The 14,847-nt window shown below is 44.3% G+C and overlaps 1 long non-coding RNA gene across 1 annotated transcript in view; it reads right to left on the reverse strand.

Moving 5' to 3' along the window:
* The window catches only part of LOC107317780, a 54,243-nt gene that overhangs the window by 29,417 nt on the left and 9,979 nt on the right, over nucleotides 1–14,847 (reverse strand). Inside the window, exons 4-12 of the long non-coding RNA XR_004308208.1 lie at nucleotides 13,130–13,762; nucleotides 12,676–12,783; nucleotides 11,470–11,665; nucleotides 9,896–10,053; nucleotides 7,546–7,676; nucleotides 7,266–7,407; nucleotides 2,950–3,094; nucleotides 1,666–1,767; nucleotides 98–202 (exon numbers count right to left, since the gene is read on the reverse strand). This is a non-coding gene — a long non-coding RNA (uncharacterized LOC107317780). The remainder of the gene's footprint in view (nucleotides 1–97; nucleotides 203–1,665; nucleotides 1,768–2,949; nucleotides 3,095–7,265; nucleotides 7,408–7,545; nucleotides 7,677–9,895; nucleotides 10,054–11,469; nucleotides 11,666–12,675; nucleotides 12,784–13,129; nucleotides 13,763–14,847) is intronic.

Genomic DNA, 14,847 nt, shown 5'->3' on the forward strand with positions numbered 1-14,847 from the left:
ATGTCCTGTGGGTGTGCTGGGTGAGCTCCAGCTGGGGCAGGCATGGAGCCTGTGGGCACCTCTGAAGCCCAAGAAGGAAATCCTGCAAAGGACCTACCTGAACAGAGCAGGATGTTTTTTCTGACTTTGCACTGGAAATGGCTTTGCTCAGCAGCTTCAGCTTCCAAGAAGTTGAAACAAACCAAGACAAGGAATGGAGACACTAGTGAAAAAAAAAACAAAACAGTGGCAGTCACTTCCCAGTTAGCAGCTGCACTGAATTCACTGAGAATAGTGATAACAATGCTGAGTAAGGATAATTAAAATACATGCATGTGCTGCAGGAATGATTATTTAAAGATGTTATTTTGGTTTCTTTTACACTGCTTGGTGCTCGGCCCATGAACGTGTCCAAAAGAGGCAGATCTGGCTGGAAAAACCAAATGCTGTTCAGTATTTTCCCTGCTACATTTTCACATCTCAGAGAAAACTGTGGAAGTGAGGGATCTGTACCTAAGATTCTGTAGTTTGTGTGACCATCGCCTGCTCAGCATGACACCATGGGTCTCACTTCTCTTGGCAGCCGTACAGGGCTCGTGCTTTCATATGGATGAAGCATTTCTGAGCAACTTCTCCAATTTATTAAGCATGAACAGGCTCTTCTTAGCATCAAGCAGACAGAAATTTTTAAAAACATTTCAACAAATATGCTACTGTGGGACTGGAACAGAAAACTTTGCCTCTTGCAAGCAGGAGATTTTTCTCTTATGATGTCCTTTGGCTTCACAGCTCTGTGCAGAAGAGCACATTCCCAGCAACGTGGCCAAGAAAGAAATGGTGAATGTAGCACCTTTCCTGCCCCTCAACAAAAGGGCTTCATTTGGTCCATGAACTAAGAAAGGCATGAACAGCATTTGAGAGATGAAGCTTCCTCTGATGGATTAGAAAATCATGGAATGGCTTGGGTTGGAAGGGACCTCAAAGGAATCATCCAGTTCCAACCCTCCTGCTGTGGGCAGGGTTACCATGCACAAGATCAGGCAGTAGATCAGGTGCCCAAGTCCCTGAATACCACCAGGGATGGGGCATCTACAACCTCTCTGTGTGGCCTGTGCCAGCACCTCAAAAAAATAACATGGAAATTACATAAGGTTAAACAAGTGGTGCCTCCATGGGGTTGCTCCAGTAGGTAGGACCATAAAACTGCAGCCATTCGAGGTAGGGAACTGCAAGAAATGGGGGAAAGTAAGGGAAGACATGATAGGCAAGGAAAACAACAACAAAGGGAGCAGGCTGAGAAGGGTAAAGAAAATATAGCTGTGTGCTATTGCAAGGAGGGCAGGAGGGGGCTGGCAGTGTTTCCTCAAGCCCAGAGGGGCTGGAAGCCCTATGGAAACGCTGCTAGGAGCAGGGACACGTGCCCATTTTGCAGCTTCTCCTTGTTTACTACTTGTATGAAATTTTTCACAATGCACACATAGCGCTCTGGGAATGAAGCCAAAGCCCTTTCAAAGGGGTGAGCTTCGATGCCCCTGCACCGAGAGCTCCAGACAGCCAACCTGCACTGAGTTTTCTGCTTTCCCCTGCAGAAGGGAGCCCAGCAAAGGGCCCCAGCAATGCAGGCAGAGAGATATCTTACTGCATGCATGCACTGATTTATGCCTCAAAATAAAGGCTTGCACCAACCTTTCCAACTAGAGTCCACCAAGTATTTTGTGATCAAACAGCCTTCCTGTGTTCTGAGAATGGGGATTCAGACCCTGCTAGAGTCAGACCTGGAGATGATTTCTGTTTCAAAAGAGGAGAAAAATAGTGAAAAGTAAGTCAGAGTTTGAATTTATAATAGTACTACTTCTGCCAGTTTCTAGAAGGAGAAAGTTCATATGGGGAGTAAAGATGGCTTTCATTTTGAGAAAGCAGTACACAATAAAAAGAATAATAATAGCCACAGTAACAACCAACAACTATTAAAAACATAAACGCGACATTGCAGCTATTTGAATCTAAATTTAACATTGATGTGAGTGGAATATTTTTGTATTCTGCAGAAGTTTGAGAAGTTTGCTTTCTCTTTGAGACAAAAGCTTAATTTTTCAAGTCCCCAAAGTTCTTGTGGGACAAGAGGAGAACTTATTTTTAGCTCTGCAAGGTATTTCTGGGAGTCAAGGAGACGTTGTTACCATCACCATGCAGAGAAAGCACTGAAGTATTGGTCTCACTGATGCTTTCCCCCCTTTATGGCTTGTGGGAATCTTTTAAAAGCCTTGGTTGGGTTTTTTTTTTAGGCCATGTCTGACATTACTGAAGAGCTTCAGAAGCTCCACCAGCTTTTATTATTTTTTTTTTACCTTGTGAATTCTTAAGAGGAGAGACCTTAATTAGGCCAAAATGAGTGTTACGGTCAAGAAATGAGTGAAATCACATCTCCCACATCCCAGCCTCACAGCAGGACCCCAGGCCAAGAGCTCTGGCTCTCTTGGAAGGAATGTGAGCATTAACACTGCTTTCAATGGGCTTTGGACCTTAAATATTAAAATAAAAATAAAAAGCACAACATGTTATTTCCAACATGATTCACTGCTAGAAATAGATTACAGGAAATGGAGAAGGAATAAGGAATACAGAAGGAAACAGGAGAGGGTCCTAGACAGCAAAAAAAAAAAAAAAAGAGCAGCCCTGGCCTCATTGAAGACAACCAGACAAGCAAGCCTACACCCAGTGACTGCAAAACAGCTATTTGTGCACAATAGCTTTTGCTGAGTGGTACTGAGGGGCTCCTTGCCATCCTGCACTATGTGGCAGCGTGTTAGCTTGCTACCAGCCAGTTTTTGGAGAAAACAGATGAGAAGGAAGCACAGTCTCTGCACTGGGAGCAGGCTTGGAGATGCTGCTGGGGAGATGGGTTGCTTTCATGTATTTGATTTTTTCTTCCTAGCTCTTCATGCCCTGAATGTCACTTAGATAGCTAACCTGGAAAGATGAGGGATTTCATCGTTGACTGGCATGATGTAGATGTAAAGCGTCCCTTGGACTGTGTGCTTGCCATCTGTCAGCTGTGCAGTAAGACTATCCTCTAGGCTTTCTGTGTCATCATGCATGTTTGGCAGCATCCGTCCTAAGGGAGAGAGGGGGAGATCAAAATGAAAACCCTGAGTCCTCTGAAAACTCAGGACTCAGCGTTCATATTATTTATGAAAAAGGCACCCCAGCTCTCCCTGGGATTTCAGATGTTAGTTGTGATCTCTAAGCGCTATGGATCTGGTGTCCCAGAAAGCCCAGCCTTCTTCCACTGAAATCAACCCTTGCTGCTTCTGCAATGCGGATGCTCAGCGCTGCAGCAGGACCTGTGCGATCCCACACAACCCACAGCCAACACTGTCACACAAACTGATTGCTGAGGAATCTCAGGAGAAGATTTTGGTGTTTTTCTTCCTTGGCACCCCAGGTGGCAGCTCAGGTCCCTCCACAGGGGTAAAGGCTGCCCTTTTTGAGCCATCAGGGCAAAGTGATGAGGAAATGTGGGATCAGGTTGTCTGTAGGAGGGGCTTAACTAGAAGTGGGTTGTTTGTTGAACCTTCATTGCTTGAACACACTGGGAGAAAGTGTTCTGAAGTTTAATTGCAAAAGAATTAAAGGAAAAAATATTACTAGAAACAATTAGCTTCATCCAATAAAGGTTATTCTGGACAACTGGCAAGAGATGTGGAAAAATAAAATCTTCACCACTTTCTTTTCTCTAAAGATTTTCAAGAAATCTCATACACAACTTCTGAACCCACCAGGCACCCACCAGCTCCAGTCCAGTCCTCCCAGCCCCATCTACTGTTATATGCTATATGTGGGAAGATGTAACCTCAGATTTGCAGTAAAAGTTTTCTCCTGATAAATCAGTAGCAGTGAGATACTTTCTATTTGATTCTGATTTTGCAAAATTGAGAAATCACATCCTGGTCTTATTATACCAGTGAGCAGAGTGTGCCCGAGGTGCAGGATGTTGGGATGTGGGGATGTTAGGATTATGCAGTGCCATCCTCCAGTGGCCCTGCTCAGAGCTGACCTCTGTCACCACCAGCCTGGACACAAGTGGGCTTCCACCAACCAGCAGCAAGACACACCAGCCCCCACAGACAGATATTTTTTGTTTCTACCGCAAAATAAGTATTTATGGAAAATGCATTTACATAACTAAAAAGATCCATTCAGCTGCTAAGTCTTTGTTGAGGAGAGGAAATGGCAGTAATGAACAGCAAACTTTCCAGAGGTTTCTAACACCTGCTTTCTATCTTGCTCATAGAGCCTGGAACACCGAGCTGTGTGCAGGACCTGACCATCAGTGCTGAGCAGACCCAGGACACAACCAGAGCACCCTGCAGCATCACAACTAAAACAGAGAGGAGGTGGGGGGCCCTCTTCACATCTGCATCCCACAGCCTGCATGCAGCCCCAGCCCCAAAAAGCCTCACCTTCTTCGGAGGGGCTTGCAGAGCTCAGCCTGCAGAATCGACTGGCTGGAGGTTTTTTATTCATTTCAGCACCAGCTTTTCAAATTCACCAAACACACCCTTTGCATTAACGCCAGCCTTTCACTTCTCAGCTCAAACCCAAACCGTTTGTGGGCTGTTGGGGTGCCAAATCGCCCCCAGCCCACAGCCGCTTCCTCTCCCTGCTCCTGCACCACTTGGCATGCGTGCTGCCCAGATGCCAAGCTGCGGAAGGGATTTTTTTTCTTCTTTTTATTTTTTATTTATATATATATGTATTTTTCTTCCCCTGCTGCATCTGGCTCCTGCACAGGGTCTGCAGGCAGTGGTGCTGGCAGCTGGCACACATCATGGGTGGCTCCCGGGCTCCAGCCTTGCCATGCTGCTGCTTCTGAGATGGGGCATGAAGGCAGCGTGCATGTTGCACTGGCAGTTCTTGGGGTGAAAAAGCAGGAAACAGAATGGAAAAGAAGAAAGAAAAAAAGAAAGAAAGAGAGAAGGAAAAGAAGCTAAAAAAATTAAAGGGAGGTGGTGAAAAGGGGCTGTTGGCGCTTTGGCTTGGGCACAAACCATCGCACGTGTGCCGGGCCTCACCTCCCTTCGGGGAGGCAGCTGGCCACTCTTGGCGGGGGGCTGAGGAAGCTGCCGAGGCCGGGGCTGGCTGCAGTGAGCCGTGGCTCCCAGCAGAGGCCATCCGCAGCCTGCACAAGCGGCTGCCCGCAGCCCCGCGGAGCCCCCCGGCACCGGACTCTCGGCCTCGTCCGGCGGGCAGCAGGACTGGTGCTGCGCCAAGCTCCTCGCGGGATGCTGGCGGCCCCGCCGTGATATACCAACGAAAAGCAAAGAATAGAAGGTGATGAAGGAAAGCCCGAGTTCCCTCCCTCAGACCTTGCTAGAGCTCAGCAGTTAACGTTTGTTGCTCAGCACCTTGGGCCACCAACACTCTGGGACCACCATTGCCTTTTGTATCAGAGAGGCTGAGGATGGAGGAGCTCAGCACGACCACGCGGTCTGCAGGACGGTGCTGTTACCCACGGGTCACCTTCCCTTGCTTGCCAAAAAGAAACGTACACAGCCTGAGATCTGTTAAACCAGAACTGTTCCAAGCAGAGCCATGGGATGCAGGAGGCGTTTGCGCAAAATTATTTCCCAGCAGACCTGCTCTGACTTTCTGACAAAAATATTAAAGCTTCCATGGAAGTGAATGCTTTCCTTCTGGTTTTGGGAGGCCAAAAAAGAGACTCACCCAGCAAACAAACTTCAGACAGGCAGAGGGGAAGAGCAGCTCCTGCTGCTGCCCTCATTGTGTCCACTGCTCCTGGATTTGCTTTCCCTTCTTTCACCCACAGACTGCTCTGTATCATCATTAACGAAACCTTCATTCGCAATGTACGGTTTTTTCCCACTCGCAGCATATGCTCACTGGGAGAAAAAAAAGTACTGCATGTAGCCCCATTGCAGGATCTTATTTTTGCACTTCAATCTAGTCTATAATGTACGATAGAGCGCCAACGCTTTCATTGACATATAGCTTGTTCACTTGGATGTCACGGGAAAGCAAACAAACGCATCTGAACAACGCAGATAGCTGGTTATATGGCTAATCTGGCATGTTGCTTTGGTTTCATAAATAAATTAGTTCAGTCTCCTGAACAGGAAGAGAAACATGAAGCAGTGATCTCAATACAACTGCTGCCCTTCGTTACCAAGAGGGCCTTGCTCAATTAGAAACACCATTTGTTTTGATTACAGATTATCTGTGAGCAGAACCAAAGCTTACCCTAACGCCTTGCTGGGGCAAGGACTTTTATAACGAACCACATCTGGAGGCAGTTTCTAACTGAAGCATCGGACAGTGCTGCATGTGAGGGGCTGAGGGCTGGATGGAGCTCGGGGCACAGACCAACACAACACCAATTCCTGTTAGTTTGGGGCTGCCAGCTCACCCTGATGGCATACCAAGCTCCAGCACGCATTCTGCATGGGAATGAAGTGCAGGATTTTCTTTCTTCTCTTTTCCCTTCTTTCTGGGTAGATATAGCTCATTAAAGATTTAAAATTTCAATTAAAGAATCACTTTGGAGAAAAACAACCAACCAATCCAAGAAAAGTGAATATTCATCCTTATTTATATATATATAATTATTGTTAAAAGAAAGCTTTTCAGCTGTTATAAACATGGAGCCCTTCATGAAATAGCTAGGCAAGATGGCAAAATAAATATTTGGATCCCACAGAAACACTTTTGACTTTGACTTTTCTGTTTGACAGACAACAGCAGCAGATTTTCAGTCGCCTCTCAGCCCATTTGCTCTGTTGCAGAGGGGTGAGCTGGTGATCAGCTTTGTGCTTTGAAAACTCAGTCCCAGCATCCTTCCCTGAGCCAACTCACACAGGTCTGCACCCTCTCCTCAACCTTCTTTTTCTGGAAATGGGGAGGATGACACTTCCCTTCCTGCACACTGGATGGGAGAATGAAATGAAGATGGCAGTGCAGAGGGAATGGGACCTCAAAGGCTGTTTAGGTAAATTGAGGCAGCTCCATGAGCAGACTGCGTGGTCCAACTCTTTGTTGGCCTGAAGTCACAAAATTAAACAAGTCTACATATGGGCAGATGAAAACTCTGGAGCAATTTGGTTGCACTGTGTTGGTAGGAAGGTAGAGCGTTCCACCTGAGAAAGTCATTTCCCTGGTCACAAAGTTCCTATTTATGGAACTTCTTAGGGGATTGCCTGCTATGGATGCTGCTAAAATTACATGCTCAGCAGTTCTTGAGAGAACTGGAGGAAGAGAAATTGTCTCACCTTTAACATCATGCAAAACAAAGACAGTTCTTGTAGGGATGGAAAATTCATTGTCGAAGGCTGATCCAAGCAGCAGCAAGGTGGGTGCACTTCTTAGCAGGACTTTGAAGCACTGTCACCTGTTAGCTTAGAAATCAGATCCCTGCATAGACGTGAAGGACAGAATTTCTCTGATGAACATGTATTTGACTGAGACATTTCTTTGAGTAAAACATCCAGTCTCAGAATAATTCTTTAAATAAAAGTGGTATGGGTGGACAGAAGAGAAAAAAATACTCACATCTCTCTTTGATCTTGTTATAATGCAGTAGTGGCCGGGTGTTTGAGTGCTCTCTCCACATACACAGAGTAGATACACTGCTTCTTCATCCTGAGCTGTTGTACTGCAGGTCCCTGTGGCTCCCTCCAGCCCTGCTGAAGCAGAGGAGATCCATCCAGGAAAGGGAAACCCAAGCATCTATTTAGTGCAACAAACTGGCTATGAAAACAGCTTAAAATCTGACCATAAGGCAACAAACATTTGCAATTGTCCATGACTAAGCTATAGATTTTATATATGAAAACAACCTGCCAAACCATTTCAGACAAAGGAGAGTTGGGAGTTCCTGGCTTCTGGCCCTGCTCTTGGTCCTCTACCCCAGTCCCATTTGTCCTTGTGACAAATACAAATAAACTGTTACAGAAATAACAGCAGGCTTAGAAGTTGTCAGAGAAAGTCCCTGTGCACCCTCAGGATGCTGTGGCAATGTCAGACACATATTTTCAGCAATTCTTATGCCAGTGCCCTTTGTCATCGCAAAGCACTCTAGCATTCTCTCAGCCACTGAGTGCTGGCATTTCAAAGGACACAGCTTGTTCAGGATCAAATACACAGCAGTTGTTGCCCTTTCTATTTAGGCCTTAAGCCCTGAATCAACAGTAAGAATCCTGGACATGGGAAAATACAGCGCTGACAAACACGTAATTTAATTAAATAGGCTGACATTGTTTAAGCAACAGCCCTTCCCTCTGATCCATCTCTCTCAGAACTCTTTGTCTTAATATTATGGTCTACTTGAAACACTTGAGCTCATGAATGGATTAAAGAGAGTCTCATTTGTTTTATTTATTATTTTTACTGCTGTGCTTGTCTTTTTACAAACGGGAGGCACAGCCCTCATTTAGAATTCACTGCAACATGCACATTCTTTCCTCCTCCTCTGCCCGGAGAGGGGGAAAAACAATAACAAAAAGATCACAACAGCTTCAAAAGTAGAAAAACTCCTGGGTAATTTGTCAACAGCATTTACAGATTAACAAAAACAGCTTTAGAGCCCAATCACTTCAAAACCAAGATAGGATACACACTTGCTGTGACAGTAAATCTGGAGATTCTTTAAAAAGAGCAAGTATTTCACCCAATTGCTTTTTGTTCAAAATCTTGAGAAAGAGTCAACGCTGTGTATTTACCTTCTGATATTCTCATTAAGTTCAGTCCTTGATTGTAAAACGTAGGTCCTTGCACTCCCCCTAAGGTTGATCTCACTGTTGTAATATCTCACTGTGTTTGTTGTGTACCCCTTGAAATGCATCAATGATGCATTATATCAGCAAGGACTCAAGCTCCCATTTATCTTCAAATAGTTCACAATCCACTGCAGCATATTCTCAGTTGCAATTTCTGCTTTTAAGTTTGGCCACCATGTGTGTAGCATTAATTTCTCTGTTCACATGTAATTCATTCAGGGACTTACACCAGCTGAGAACCACATATGGAGGCCCAGATTTACAGTGCTTTTATTTTGTGCCATGGAAGCCTACAAGAAACAATTTTCCATTTGAATATTGAGTGTTTACAGAGGTCTTGTTGTTCACTAGAGACAGCGGATTATGAAATCATATTCTGCAAGAATCCCATCCAAAAAAACCTGACTGCAACTTTTATTAACTCCTCTTTGTTCCAGTGCTCACGGGGTTCTTATGGGGCAATTGAACATCCCTTTTCCTCTCTCAGGATTTGTAGTTTATTATTACTATTTACTACTTCAAAAAAAAAAAAAAAAAAAAAAAAGAAAATGAAAAAAAGAATGGTCCATCCTCAGTCTGCTCCTGTTCTGCTTCTTTGCTATTACATCAGCTTTGAGTAAGCAAGACATGGCAGCAGAGACAGAGATGAGGACTGGGACTTGGGTCTGAAGCAAACCAATGTGTGCTCTGAAGCCTGCCATAGCTTTGCTGGTGCTTGTAGCTTGGATCAGAAGATACACATGGGGATCTGTTTTGTTGAGAAACAGTCAAGAAATTATCTGTGGTGAAGGTATTCACACCATGTAACTGACCAAGGTCCCCAGCACAGGTACTTGTATCAGGAAAATAATGTTTGGGGTTGACAATACACTACTATGTTATTGCATTTGAGTCAGCTCCAAATGCAGATCTTTATCAGACCCTTCTGTGGATTTCATTTAGTCTTGTTTCGAGAAAATAATGACACACATTGAGTGACTAATGTCCCACATAATTGATCCTGTAGTTACTTATTTATCAAGATTTCAGCGGGAACTGAGCATTTCGGTGTGAAGGAAGAATTTCTGAACTTAAGCCTAATGCTGACAATAATCCTCATAGCAATCCTACAGGTTGAAACCTACCTGTGTCAGAGACCTGGAGATGACATCACATGCCCGTGGCTGTTTGGGAGAGGAGCTGGGGTGGAGATTAACCACCAGATTTTCAGTCTCAATGGCTGCTGGAGGTAGAAGAGCTGAGTGGACATGGGATCTGGTCCCATGGAGTCTTGACAGCCTCCCTGGCGAAGGATGGGAAGTGTGAATTGACTCTAATTAGGGATTGCCCATGTGGCCTCCGATGTGTTAGTTTAAATCAAACATTAGTAACTGTCAATTTCTTCTTTCACCCAAGACCCAAATCCTGTAAACACAAGGACCGTAACAAATCCCTGAAGCAGGCTTTAGCGCACATGTATGGAAAACATACTAAACTATAAATACTGTATACCATATGGCATCAAGATTATCTAATTTCACTTCATAACTGGTGATAAAATGACCAATCAACTGACGTGCAGAACGAAATGCCAAGCCAACGATTCAGCTAGCCTTCAGGCGGCTCTGAGGTCTCATCATATACCACTGCACCCTAAAAATAAGCACACACCTATTTCGCTGGCACTAAGAGCATGAACATTGTGGGAATCTTTGCAACAGGTCTGCCAGCAAAGCCAAAATTTGTCCTCATTTCTCTGCAGGTATGCTAAAGGTCACCACTTCATCCATTTTTTGCCTCAGCGATAAAATTAATTTAATATTTGCACAAACCACAGTTCTAGTGTTCTGCTTCCTTTAATTACAGAGAGATCCTACTCCAGCAGTGAGGTGTCAACCCTCAGAAATAAAACATCAGCACTTTGAAGACCAGGATCAAAGTTACTGTTCTGTTCCTAACAGGATTTCATCACTTGATGAATTTCTGGTGAAAAAGAGAGGAACCATCAAGGAACTGCTGAATGTTGTCTCTAATAGAAATCACAAAGGTCTGCTTGGAGACACTGGAAGTCAAACAAATCTTGCAGTAATGCAAAAGATTTAAAGGACAGTTTTAAAATGGGAATAAATAAGCATCAGCTTATTTCAAAGTTAAACGCCAATGTCATCAGCTCTGATTTTCTGGGGCTAAGCCCCAGAAGCAGCAAGATTGATCAGTCTACAGATCCATTTCTCAAGAGAGTGCTGGAAAATGGCTTTGTTGGCTCGTTTAAAATTAGCTTGGGTACAGCAGTTATGAATATACTGTGCAGAAAATTGTGCACTGAATGATAAACAAATAGGTTGCTATGATTTGATGCTATTTTAATAGCTGGTGATTAACCAAATGAATGCCATGTGGTCTGGTCTGATTTGCCAAATGGTTCTTCTCTCCTACCATCCAGACTGCTGTAAAGTCGTGCTCCATACAGCCATGTACTTTCACCATATTACACTCTGGTAAAATTTCAGAGGAATAGTGACATACTGCAGGGTAGATACTCATGTGTATCAATCCCAGCATTGATCTTCTCATAGCTAGCTCAGGGAAGGACATACTGTAGAAAGATTTTGTCTCTATGGTTCTTGGGGTTAAGTGCCTTTGGGACTTCTTCATCAGAAATACACCAGTATTTCAAATGAATGCATGCCTAAGATCCCACCATCCACCACAAACATACCTACTGAAGAAGAAACCAGATTAATGTGAGTCTTGCTGTTCTGAACCAAGTGCTGCCTTGCCTCAGTTATCGGGAACTGGCCATCAGATGAAGCCAAGACCACACCGTACTCCAAGAACAGCTTGATTTTCAGTGCTGTGGTAATTAGCTTGAGGACTACTGAGATTTGGTGATAGAAGAATTTGAAATGGAGAGCCTGCAAAAGACAGTGTGCTATTAAAGTTAAACCAGAAGCAGAAGAGGGACTGGAACCCTTCCTTCTTTCTCAGTTTGAGGGGGATTCATTTTGTCTCTGGAACCAGTCCTTTCCAGTCTGTGTCCTTTTCCAGACATCCCCATGCGAGCTACAGAGGTTGTGGCTTCAGATGCTCATCTTTGCTCCCAGTGGGAGGCTATGCCAAGGTAATGAGTGTGAGTACCTTCAGCCCAGGCAGGAGAGCCAGTTTATCAAAGATGCTGCTGTCCACACCAGGGACATGGCTTCTGTACTTCAGTAATAGCCATTACACCAGAGCTTGTCCTGCCTTGTATCACTGTGTCATAGAAACATGTAGGATAAAAACAAGGGGATATAGATAGAGAATAGGACAAGGGGAAATGGTTTCAAACTAAAAGAGATTTAGATGGGATCTAAGGAAGATCCTTCCTTATTTAGATAAGGAAGGATTTTTTTACAGTGAGGTTGGTGAGGTGCTGGAGCAGACTGCCCAGAGAGGTGGTGGAAGCCTTGTCCTTGGAGACACCCAAGGTCAGGCTGGACAGGGATCTGAGCACCTGATGGAGCTGGGGGTGTCCCTGTTCACTGCAGGGAACTAGATGACCTTTAAAGGTCCCTTCCAACTCAAAAGATTCTGTGATTAATAAGTCCACTTTTGTATTTTATGTCTAAGTCTTGTTCTATATACATAAGTTGGAATTTTGCCTTTTTTATTTTTTTAAGCATGGGTTGCTTTTATGAGAGAACACTCTAGCTGGCACCTTGGCACTGCCAGCAGTATGTCTCAGGTGTACAGAGCCAGTGCCTCATTGTGTCCCCTCAGGGTGCATTAATTAGCATGACTGCACCGGCTCATGTTGCTGCCCAGTTCCAGCTAGTGCCAGAGGTCAAGCTGTCCCCTGACTGTCACCCATTTGAGCTCTGAATAGCTCTTCATGTGGACAATGCAAGTTAGCATTCCTCTTTGAGGGGAGTGATGCCAAAGTAACCTCTTGCTTCTCTGCTGAGCATCTTCCTCACTCTCTGCTCACTCTGCAGAACATCTCCTATGAATTTGACCTCGGAAGCAGCAAAGAGGTGGGATGGTGCAGAAAAGACTGGAGAAAGAAGAGGAAAATAAGATGGAAAAGAAGCAGGTGTAAACAGAAAAACCTGTGGTATCAGTACACACAATGTAAAAAGGCTAAATTAATGCCCTGATCCAACAGGATATGAGGGTGTGCTGAAAGAGGGACAAAGCCCCTCACTGCTTTTACATCATGATTTTCAAGGAGTCACCTATTCTGTACTATGCCTGAACAAAAAGGATAAAGAAAATACTAACATTTCACATAAAAATCTCACTTCCTTGAGAAAGTGGATTAGAAGGGAAAAAAAATGGCTGAAAGAGTTAGAATTCTCTAAGTCCTTTTCAAATAATTCAGACCCAGTGCCGCTGCATACCTCAGTGTGAAGGTTGCTCTGTGTAGCCAGTTGGACATCTTGTATACTTAAAAAGCACAGTTTAAAATGCTTTGCTGAATTGCATAAAAGAGCAGATTAATTTTGGTCCCCATTCTGGGAATGATGAAATGAGGACATGGGAGGTTTCAATGTCAGTGTTATCAGAAGACTCCACGGATGGTGGTTTCTTCCACCTTTTAGTACTGACAGTCAGAAGCTCTGGGCAACACCACTTTCTTCTGCTCTTGTCACCAGACAATGCTTCCTTCTTCCCCAGACAAGCACAATTCCTGTGTTATTTGCATTTCATTTCTCCATTACATGAGATAGCCACGTTGTGTTGCTGAACAAAGAGGGGCTTTGTTTCCCAACCAAAGGCAGGCAAGTAGCTGGCTATTGAAATTTATAAGGAATGGAATAATGTGACAAAATGCCATGTTGCTGGAATGCTTCTGCTCAAGAGTGTGCCTGCACAGATGGAGCAGAGCCTTGTCACCAGTGACCTTGCTCGCTCTTCCGCACCAGTTGCATTTTCCAAGTTCCTTATCCCTGCTGCAGCTTTGGACCTTCCGTTCTCAGTGGTATTGCAACCCGCCAGCATGCATCTCTGAGCAGGAACCTCATGAGACACCTCTTTAAAAATAAAAAAATAAAAAAATAAAATAAAATCAGATTAAAATGACATCACATCGATGTTGCAAAGCAAGCAATCTCTGTGTTGGTGTAGCATGATCTCCTGCCCTCCAGTGCCTGCCTGTTTCAGATGTCCTCATTGTCCCAGACAGAAGCTCCATTGCTAGCAAACCACCATAGCTAGTCAGCCAGGCCTATCCAGCAGCACAACCTGAGCCACTCCGTGATTGCATTTTTCATGCAATCTATAAGAATTTGGGATTAGATACCCATTTCATCATTTTTGATTCGACTCTACAGTAAATACGCATCCCAATGACAAACCAGGCCATAAAACATCTAGGAAGGCTGAGAGCTTCCTGACATCTCCCAAAACTTCAGGCAGAGCATGCAGTGATGAACACAAGCAGCCATGAACACCACATTCTCAAGCAGCTGTATGCCAGGGGAGCATCTGCACAGAGCTCAGCACTCTGTGTAGATGCCCTGGGCAGTGCAGCACAGAGAGCTCTGTGCACCCAACAGTCTCTGGCTTTCCTCTGAGATCTGAAGTGCTTTTTCAAGAGTTGTATTAAAATGCATCAAACCAGTAAAATTACTCTCAAACACTGAGCCCAGTCTTCACCTGGTAAATTCCTATTCAGCCTGCAGCATAAGAAAAGACCGCAGGATCTACAAATTGTAATTAACTTGCTAAAGTAGGTCAGGACTGTATATCGCAGCACAGAGGTACTCTGGCTTTAATGATTTCAAATATTTTGAGAAGCAAACTGAAAACACTTAGTCAAATTAAGTGTTTTCTCTGAGCTGTCAGCATTGCCAGCATTGCCAAGATGAACAGGATAAATTGGATTAGATGCAGTCTATATGCTTCAGATCCTAATGGAAAAGGATCCAAAATGTAAAGCAAAGCAGAGAGGCAAAGCAAATATTATATATTGTCAGTGAAGCTGCAGATCTCAGCTTATTGATTAGCCAAATAGTTTGAAATAGCACGACTCATCGCCAGGAAAAGCAGAACACTGCTTCTTGCTCCCATGCAACCCAGTCTGTGACAGTACAACAATCTCTGCCTGCTCACAGAG

The sequence above is a fragment of the Coturnix japonica genome, chromosome 8 (assembly GCF_001577835.2).
Source record: "Coturnix japonica isolate 7356 chromosome 8, Coturnix japonica 2.1, whole genome shotgun sequence".
Taxonomy (NCBI): domain Eukaryota; kingdom Metazoa; phylum Chordata; class Aves; order Galliformes; family Phasianidae; genus Coturnix; species Coturnix japonica.